This window comes from Adiantum capillus-veneris, chromosome 28 (assembly GCF_014529385.1).
Source record: "Adiantum capillus-veneris isolate H3 chromosome 28, ASM1452938v2, whole genome shotgun sequence".
In the NCBI taxonomy this organism is placed as follows: domain Eukaryota; kingdom Viridiplantae; phylum Streptophyta; class Polypodiopsida; order Polypodiales; family Pteridaceae; genus Adiantum; species Adiantum capillus-veneris.
This window is the reverse complement of record NC_140958.1, coordinates 30,871,608-30,882,681: the sequence shown is the minus strand read 5'-3', so window position 1 is coordinate 30,882,681 and position 11,074 is coordinate 30,871,608.

Sequence of the window (11,074 nt, the reverse complement as noted above, 5' to 3'; positions counted from 1 at the left end):
AATGTGGATAACCCACTGCCCCGTAATTTGTGGAAATTACGAAAAATACCCTCAAATTTCATTGCTTTAATTTCATTTCCTTCAAATTTTCCAAAGTTCCCAAAATACCCATGGTTGTGAGATTAGCTAAAATTTTGAGTTGGTTTGTAGTCTTTGGAGTGTGAATTACATGCTAATCACTTAAAAGCGGATCTCGACTCAAAAGGGTTTTTACACTATTTTTCTCTATTTTGGGGCAGACTATCTCCTTTCCTCCGGCTCCCCTTGCCCTCAACCGGCATTTTTGAAATTGAAAACGACACGATGTTAAGCTGGAACACATTTTTCTCGAACACTGGTTTGCGTGATACACAGAGAGAGAAGAGTCTCAGAGAGAGAGAGGACCGGCACGATATTAAGTGAGAAGGAATATTTTAGAAAATTAAGTTTGTTTTTCTGGGTTTTTACACTATTTTTCTCTATTTTGGGGCAGTATAGTATCTCATTTTCCCCTTGCCCTCAACGGCATTTTTGAAAATGAAAAATGGCATGATATTTTTCACGCACACTGGGCTGCGTGATACAGAGAGAGAGAGAGAGAGAGAGAGAGTTTCGGAGAGAGAGAGGACCGGCATTTTTGGAGTTGTTGAACTGGCACGATATTAAGCTGAGAAGAAAATTTTAGAAAAATTAAGTTTGTTTTTTGGTTTTTACACTGTTTTTCTCTATTTGGGGGCAGAATATCTCCTTTTCCCTTGCCCTCAACGCCATTTTTGAAATTGAAAACGGCACGATATTAAGCTGAAACACATTTTTCATGAACATTGGGCCTGCGTGATACAGAGAGAGAGAGAGAGAGAGAAGAGAGAGAGAGAGAGAGAGAGAGAGGAGAGAGAGAGAGAGTCTCGGAGAGGAGAGAGGACCGGCACGATATTAAGCTGAGAAGAAATTTTAGAAAATTACGTTTGTTTTTTGGGTTGTTACACTACTTTTTTCTATTTGGGGGCAGAATATCTCCTTTTTCCCTTGCCTCAACAGCATTTTTGAAATTGAAAACGGCACGATCTTTTTCACGAACACTGGGCTTGGTGTTACACACAGAGAGAGAGTCTTAGGAGAGACGTATATCTCTATGTCCTTTATCATTAACTTGGACCTTGGCTCCGTCACATTTATGCCGAACCATAAAAACAACACAACATACGCACGCGCGAGGTCGTGAGTAGCAACCAGCGAAAGAACACACCACACACACAACACACACAGAGCTTTACACGTGCGTCCAGGGCCTGCTTTGATAATTTGGCTACGATGGTTTCCTCGGCGGCTCAGTCCGGGGTGGTCTGTGCAACGGTGGCAGCACAGGTGTCGTCTCGCTCTAGAGACTCCAAAAGAGAGAGAGAGACAGAGAGAGAGAGAGAGGAGAGAGAGAGAGAGAGAGGAGAGAGAGAGAGAGAGAGAGAGAGAGAGAGAGAGAGATGAGTGAAATGGTATATTAACGTCTTCATTCACGAGAGAGAGAGATGAGTGAAATGGTATATTAACGTCTTCATTCACGAGAGAGAGAGAGAGAGAGAGAGAGAGAGAGAGAGAGAGAGAGAGAGAGAGAGAGAGAGAGAGAGAGAGAGAGAGAGATGTATATCTCTACGTCCTTTCTCATTAACTTGGACCTTGGCTCCGTCACATTTATGCCGAAACCATAAAACACACACACACACGCGCGCGCGAGGTCGTGAGTAGCAGGCGGCAAATAGACACACACACACACACACACACACACAGAGGGAGAGAGAGAGAGAGAGCTTTACAAGTGCGTCCAGGGCGTGCTTTGATAATTTGGCTGCGCTGGTTTCCTCGGTGGCTCAGTCCGGGGTGGTCTATGCAACGGTGGCAACACAGGTGTCGTCCGTCCTCTAGAGACTCAAGAGAGAGAGAGAGAGAGAGACAGATAGAGATAGGTAGAGAGAGAGAGAGAGATGAATGAAATGGTAAATTAACGTCTTCATTCACGAGAGAGAGAGAGGAGGGGGGAGAGAGAAAGAGATCTAGAGAGAGAGAGAGAGAGAGAGAGAGAGAGAGAGAGAGAGGGAAAGGAAAAGGGAGAGCGAGACAAAAAGCTAGAGAGAGAGAGAGAGAGAGAGAAGAGAGAGAGAGAGAGAGAGAGAGAGAGAAGAGAGAGGAGAGAGAGATGAGATGGATAGATAGATAGATAGATAGTTCTATTATCGTCCTGGGAAGGTCAAATATGACCTATGGGACCAAATGAACATGTCACGTGGTGTGAGTGGAGTTCATAAGTGACTCTCGATGCTCAAAAATGGCTGAAATGAGCGTCGCAATAGAGAGTCCACATCGTGGTTGGGAGGGAAGGTATGTAGGGAGAGATCATGGCTGAATATATGGGGAAAAAAGAGGACCTAATGTGGTCAAAAGCTGAGCACTCAAGTAGTGTGTGGTACTCACTCTCTCGCACTTGACGAGGGCATAGGTGCAAAGTCGATGACACTCCTCACCAGTGCCCCAACGTCATGTCTCGTAGCGTAGAGAATGGGAGCTAAGACGAATGGAGGCAATGGTGCGGATCACAGTCAACGGGATGGGCTCAAGGATGTAGGAATGGGTTCGGCTACCTCGTTCCGAGAAGAAGAGAGATTTGTAGTTTGGGGAAAGTGTGTGGTGTAAGAGGAGGAAGCGAGAACCTCCGGATTTCTCCCAAGTCATGATACATTGGCGTTGTAAGAAGGCCTCATTAACTTGGGAGTCGATGGACGCATACTTGACCAAGTGACATGCATCCATCTTTCAAACCATTTTCTTGATATCAAGCATCCACCCCGAACTTAGTATTTTGCTCTTGCATGTCTTTTGAACCATTTGACTTGCTTCATATGCGATTCTAGGAAGTTGATGCAAAGGGGCTACGTTGTGTCTTACGCATGTACTCCACAACCTTTGCATGCCCAAAGACCTCAATGGGAAGCAATCCGGACTCAAAGTATCAAGATGTAGAGCATGTAGGTGTTTGTGTCTTGACTTGGAGAAGTTGGTGAGGGGAAACGCTTTTGGACATTCTCAAACTCTTTCCAAGTAGACTTCCCGATGCTTCCACCCACACCTCCACTCCATTAAGAAGCACCGGTGTCACCAATGTGTCAAAGAGGTACTTTTGAGAGCCCAACACTTGATCTTCTCCTGCATTGCACATGTTCTCAAATGCATAATAGGCCCTCTTTCGGCTTCCAAGCGACGCATTTCACAATCCTTCCAAAAACGCTTTTGGACATTCTCAAACTCTTTCCAAGTAGACTTCCCGATGCTTCCACCACACCTCCACTCCATTAAGAAGCACCGGTGTCACCAATGTGTCAAAGAGGTACTTTTGAGAGCCCAACACTTGATCTCTCCTGCATTGCACATGTTCTCAAATGCATAATAGGCCCTCTTTCCGGCTTCCAAGCGACGCATTTCACAATCCTTCCATTTATGATTGGATGGAACCTCAAGGCCAAGGTACTTGAAGTGATCTACCAATTCAACTTTCTCATTGTTATATACAATGGATGGATTTTCATCATTGAGGGTCTTACAAGCATAACCTTGGTTTTGGATCCATTCACCATCAGCCCGCTATGTAGGCAAAGCGTTCCAAGACACTCATAAGCTTTTGTGCATCTTCTAAGGTATGTGCCAAGAGCATACATCATCGGCATAAAGCAAAAGCATGATCACCGCATTTCCAATCTAACCTTTCTATGCCTTCTTGCTGCATAAAGTCAAGAACCATGCATTCCAATTCATCAATGAGTAGCCCAAAGAGGGTTGGGGAAAGTGGGCATCCTTGTTGGACACCAATAGTGCTTGCAAAAAATTCTGAAATTCATCTCCATACGTAATCGACATATCACTTTTGGTAGATGCGAAAGACGCATGCATAAATTCTCTCGGCACTTGAAGGCTTTGCTTACGTCTCAAAAGATTTCCTCGCGGGTACCATGAATAAAGCTTTCTTGAAATCACAAAGCAAAACAATACAATTTTTTTCCTTTCAATCGAGACGCTTCCATAAGAACTCGAAGAGTGACAAGGTGATCAATAGTGCTATGATGCTTTCGAAAACCTGCTTGGCAAGTGCACGTTTGCCATTCTTTTTAGCCATTCACTTATCTTCATCTCCATGACACATCCAAATAACTTTGCCATTAAACAACCAACATTATAGTGCGATAGTTGTTCACATTGTTTACATCTCCTCCTTTGTGCAAAGGTTTGACCCAATTTGCACTCCAATCATGAGGCATGCCATACTGAAGTGCAAGGTTAAACATATCGCATATCCAATATCGTGTTTTCTTACTTGTCCATTTAATCATTTCAGCATTGACACCTTGAAGGTCACCTGTCTTGCGAGTAGCAAGTTTCTCAAGCGCGTGGTACATCTTCAATGGTAAAGATGGGAGACATAAACGGAAGGGAGCTACAACACTCCATCTTATCAACATTGGGTTGCTCATAGAGGTTCTTACAATGCATATAAATATCCTCAAGAGTCAAGTCACCAAAGCTCTCAACGTGCTTGCCTTTTAGATTTTGCCAAAACTTGCCACATGCATGTGCTTTCTCTTGTGCTAAAGAAGTTGTTTTTCGACTTCCCACCTTTCCTCTTCTTTTGACAAGCCCGAAAAGCATTCCTTGCACAAGAGAAAATTACTTCTTTGAAAAATTTCCACTTGCATTCTAATGTTGGGCTTTTGATGCTCTATCATGCTTAACATTTGGTCCACTATATCAGCATATATAAGTGCTCGTTTGAAGTCTAGACGTAGGTACAAATGATTCACATCATGATTGGAGGCTACATGCTCGGGCCGTTTACACACTTGAGGTCAATACATAACATCCTATGATCCGATTCCGGATTCTGTTCACCAAGTGTAAAGCTTTGTATGCATTCTAGAGTGGCTTCCGAGAACAACATATAGTCAATCACGCTAGCACCGTTGTGCTTTCTACATGTAAAGTCATTGGTGCCTTGCCATAGAGATACACCATTTGCAATGAGCATTCTGGTACTATTGCACATATGTAGAAGTGACTTTCCATAGTGATCCACTTCTTTTGCATCATTAGAACTTCGATTATACATGTATGAGTCATCCATTGTTTTTGAGACATGCGACATGTCTACTTGTTGTGTGTCGTGTTGTAACATATTTGTGCGAGCATTCATGTCTCGAAAAACAATGACTTCACCTTGATCCTTGTAATGAGCAATGTCTTCCTCTAGTTCAACAAAGGGCTGATCTCTATCCATATTCAAGCAAGCATAAAAGTTGGAGTCATAGTGAGGAATGTAGCAACCGGCCACAAACATGACTTGACCATTTGGTGGGCTGATTTTCAGCCATAAGTAGCGTTTATACTTATCTTGTTTGACAATGGAAACATCTTTCAAACCCTTTTTGGTCATACATGCTACGCCTCCTTGGCCTCTTCGTTGCTTTGCATTTTTGGCCCACATCAAAGAATGCACATCGTATTTGTCAAATCCAAGAATTCGTTGCGCATCATGCTCCCATGTTTCGACAAGAAGTATCACATCGGAGTCATTGGTAAGCTCATCAATGCCAATTCCCGCATTCCATGGATACCCGTTACAATTCCAAAAGCTTATTCGCAAGCATGAGTTGGTCTCATAGATCATGTGTTCCTATTTGTTGGGTGGACTTGCATCCTCCTGAAGTGGCTTTTCTTCTTGAGGTGATACCTTAACCTTCTTGCTTCTTTCCTCATATGCTTTGCGACGTACATTTTGTTGCATAAGAGTGCGATCCTCATATACATTACAACCTGTTCCTTTGAGGTAGATCCAACCATTGTCAAGGATGATCTTTCTCTTTACCTCATCAGCCATGGTACATACAATAGGTCTTTCTCCCGAGCGAGGGACTCCTTGTTTTCCAACTCGATGTGCACCATAAGCCATGATTCCTGACATGCCAAAGTGTGTAGCAAAAAAATCTTCAATAGTAACTGCAAGAGATTGGGGTGTTTTCATGCTTTCCTCCTTGATTCCACGAATGACGATGTTCTTTGAGCGTTTTTGTCGTTCGTGCAATTCTTGAGTGTCCACATTCTCTACATTCTTTGCTTGGACAACGGATTGCGTGATAGGAGATGTAGAAACCACATTATCCTTACATATATCAGCCCATGATTTGGATGCATTTCTCATCTCACATACATCATGTCGTATTGTATCTATTGTTTCCTCTTTCAATACATGATCACTCTCAACTTTGCTCAAGCGCTCTTTCAATACATTCATGTCAACAAGAGAGCGTTTACATTCTTGAACTTCATTCTCAAGATGCATCAAGCGTGTTGTTTGCATTTCAAGAACCTTCTTGAGGTGCTCATTCTCCACAACGAGAACTCTTAAAGTACCATTCTCCATTGCAAGTGCGTGCAACTCTTCACCTTGTTTGTTGACGGTTTCTTGTAACGAGATCAAGTAAGCCATGATCATTGCTTCCGTTGTTGTAGATGATGTGGTTGGATTAGCATCCAAATTCCTTGGAGATTTTGTATCATTCTCCATGGCGAGTGTGGCTTTTCCACCCTTGCGAGTTTTGTCTGACATTGCCTTCAAGTCGGCAACAAAAACGCAAAGTTTTGACAGTTTTTTCAGCTCTAAGATGCTGTTACAGCAAAGCCTTCCATTACACAGAGAAAATCTGTCTTTACATCAATGCGTAGAGGGCTTCGTGCTCTTCGATTGAGGCTATAGATCACCTAAATCGAAGTTCGGATGAGCAAGTTATGGTCAAAAGAGTGAACTGCTGTCTACTAGGTCAAAAAACGGCTGAGAGAGAGAGAGAGAGAGAGAGAGAGAGAGAGAGGAAGAGGGAGAGCGAGACAAAGAGCTTTAGACAGAGAGAGAGAGTCTGGGAGAGAGAGGACCGGCACGATATTAAGCTCAGAAGTAAATTTTAGAAAATTAAGTTTGTTTTTTGGGTTTTTACACTATTTTTCTCTATTTGGGGACATAATATCTCCTTTTCCCCTTGCCCTCAACAGGCATTTTTGAAATTGAAAACAACACGATATTTTTCACGAACACTGTGCGTGTGTGATACAGAGAGAGAGAGTCTCAGAGAGAGATGTATATCTCTACGTCCTTTCTCATTAACTTGGACCTTGGCTCCATCACATTTATGCCGAAACCATAAAATACACACACACACACACACACACGCGCGCGCGCACGAGGTTCTGAGTAGCAGGACCTTGGCTCCATCACATTTATGAAGAAACCATCAAATACACACACACACACACACACACACACAAAGAGAGAGAGAGAGAGAGAGCTTTACACGTGCGTCCAGGGCCTGCTTTGATAATTTGGCTGCGCTGGTTTCCTCGGCGGTTGTTAACCCTCACGGCTCACGGACACCCATCACCTACGATGGACGAGTATTATGTATGATTTAGAGTCAGGTACCGGGCTTGTCGGACCAATAGGGAAAGGTAGAGTGATCTGCGATGAGAGGCGCACTTTAACTTGGACATTCAAGGGGTTAGTTGACTAAGCATGGGCGCCCAAGTGTGAATGGGGTGAGCTCCTATAAAAGCCAACTAAACCTAATTTTTACTCATTCTCTCATTTGTGCAATTGAAGAGTGCTCTTGCTCCATCTCCATCTTCTTCTTCTTCTTCACCTCCTTGTGTGTGTGTGTGTGAGAGAGAGAGAGAGAGGGAGAGTGTGTGTGCGATCGAGCATTACGAAGGCACGACGGCGGCGAAGCGGTTGAGCGCGGCACGACTGCAGCTTCTTCTTCATCGCGGCGAGGAATCCACCACGAAGGCGAGCGTAGAGCGGTGAGTGACACACCCTTTGTTTTCTTGAGCTTGCTAGTTTAGGCTTGTTGTGTGCTTGGAGCCGTTTGTGGCTCGCATACGGTGTATTGGCAAGTCCCTTGCTTCGACAGTGCGGCAAGGAGCGCACATTTTTGGCGCCGTTGCCGGGGATATGCCCTACACTAAGCTCGGTTAGCACTTTACGCTTCCTTGTGGTGCAATTTCTATCATAGGAAAGGCAGGAAAGGAGTGTGTGGAAGTTTTTTGTTTTTTGCGTTTTCTGCAATTGCTGTCAAGTTTCAATTTCTGCTATTGTCTGCGTTTTTTCAATTTCTGCAATTTCTGCATTTTCAAGTTCGGCGTTTTCAATTTCTGTAATTTTCTGCATTTCTGCCAATTTGCTGCAATTTCTGCGTTTTTTCTGCATTTTCTGCAATTTCTGCAATTTCTGCGTTTTTTTCAATTTCTGCGTTTTTCTGCATCAACAAAAAAAAAAGAAAAAAAAGAAAAAAAAAAGTTTTTTGAGAAAAAAAAAAAAAAAAGTTTGGAAAAAAAAAATTTCGGAAATTAAAAACGCGAGCGAGTGGGTGGCGATATTTTTCGAAAATAAAAAACGTGACTCTTAAAACGGACGGTTTGGTTTGTATAAAAGATAGATCGGGATCGGGATCATTTTCCCAAGCCCAAGCCCAAGCCCAAGCCCAAGCCCTCAGTCTTATGATATATACTAGACTCACTCTTATATATATACCCTACTCCCTCAAGAGAGAATGAGAGCATGTGGGACAAGTCCTCCACTCTCCTCCTTTCTCTTCCCACTTGCACCCTTAGACTTTCTAGTTTGGGCCTAGTTCCCTACTGGAAATTGACAGTTTTAGGGATTCCGAGGGTATAGAGTGACCAAACGGAGGGCTGTAAAGCACGGCACGACCCTCTGACCGATACGCTCGTTTCGAGCTATCACACGGCCCATTCCACGACACGCTCTAAAAAATCTAGCAAAAAAACAAAAAAAAAACACGCTAAAAACTAGTCACAAGGCCTCCTAGAGCAGCTTTTTGACACCTTAGGGTATCAAAAGCACATGCACTTACGCTCTGGGCGGGTGCTAGAACACGAGCATATTGAGGGTGCCTCTGTTCATACGGACACCCATTACCCATCCACGATAAGCTCTAGACCCTCAGCGGGGACACAAGGTAGCACCACCCAAGACCCTAAAATAGCCGCTAGTGATTCCTCCTCCGACTCAGAAATCATGGAAGCATACCCTAACCAAAACACTGAGAGAGAAGGCCATGCACCTCCCGAAGCTCCACAGCCTAGTACTAGTATGTTTAGCCGTTTCATGGAAACATTAGGTAGAGCTACTCGCTCGGAACCTGATGCAAATGAAGCACACGCGAAGGGGGTGGGGAAGTGGAATCTCCTTTCACATCGCACGTGGACCCCACACCCCCAAAGAGTGTCCATGTGGATATCCTACCAACTTCTTACCAAGAAGGCCCTGTTGAGCTACCTCCTTCAGAAGTTCCCTCTAGAGTACCGTTGGTGACAAGTAAAACCACGGGGAGCAACATTGCTTCTACCTCACAAGAAACCGTTAACACGTCGACTCTAGAAGGATTGTTCATTAATGATCATTGGACATACGACCTCCACACTGAGGTGTTGACGGATCTACACTCTGGCCACGCCTACCATGTAGGATGGATAGAGATTGTACAATCCACCTCTAGTGCCACGAGCATCGAAGATCAACAGAAAATGATCTGTAATGTTATCCATGGCATTATTCAATCAGAAAGGCAAAACCGAGGGGTAAATATACTCTCAACTGGCCCCATGAGATTTCTGGATACGAGCAAGGCTCAACAGCCTACTCTATCACAAATGGAGACTCCTCTAATGAGCCCCATGGACCCATCTTACGTCATTTCACCTGGGGTCTCTATGCAATCTGAGCCTCCGAGCGAAAACTTTAGCTTCCCTAACTTGGCTCAACCCTCTATTAAGGAAAACACAGTGCTCACTCCAGGGATAAGCCTGACAGAGAATGTACCGATGACATCTACGGTTAGCGCAGTGCCACTACCTAGTGTCGTAGTACCTAATATGGGGCCTCGACCATATGTGCCTCTAGCCCCTTATGCACACATGGCCCCCACACCTCCAATTGTACCACTTGCTTATGCTCCTCGAGTGCCGCTCCCTAGCTCTTATCCGAGTGGACCTATGCCCGGTTATGTTCCATATCCTGCATCATCCACACATATGCCAAGACCGGTACCCGTTCCTCTCCCACATATGATTCCAAGAGTACCTCCACCGGCCCTACCTCCTCACATAGGTGACTTGGCAGCGTTTGCTCAAACCATAGGTCGATCTATCGCGGAAAATATGCGTCATGCATCTGATAGAGAGCCTAGAAGTAAGGCAGTACAAATTGCCAAACTCACGCAAAAATTCAATGGGGATGAAGATGCTAGGAAACACATTGAAGTGTTTGAACAAGTATGTGATTCCTTAGGGGAACGCAACGAACTACATAAGTGCAATGCCTTAAGCTTGACATTAAGTGGGAAGGCTGGAGATTGGTATAGGACCCTAAGGGTGGACGAGAAAACAATCTACCCTACCCTTCGAAGGTTGTTTCTAAAGGAGTACATACGAGAAGGTGTGCTTTGGGGTGTAGCATCTCAGCTACAGAAGGCCGAACGTAAGGAAGGAGAGTCAGTAAGGGACTTCATTAGTCGTCTAAAGCACTTAAACTCTCGTTGCCCTGTAAATGAGCGCTTCAACAATAACCAACTGCTTGATCGATTCATTCGAGGGTTGAGGAATGAAGGAATCTATAATGGACTAGTGATTAGAGGTATCACAACCTGGGAAGATGTCACTGCCAATGCAATCCAATTAGAGGACAACTTGATGATAGCAGGCATGAGGGTGTCTACTGACACGAGATCCACTAGCTCACAAGCCATTGAGTATGAACCCATGACTGCAAAGCCCATTGCCAATGAGCCAAAGGTATTTGAGACATTCTTGACAGACCTCACCAAGGCAATCCAAGAGTCTCTTAAGGATAATCGACCCCCTCAAAATAGTCACATGTATCCAAGAAGGGAGCAACAATGGTGTTCCATTTGCTTAGGTCCACATAGCACTAGTGAGTGCCCTACGTTTAGAGTAAAATTTAATGGAACTTGCAACGCATGTGGTAGGTATGGTC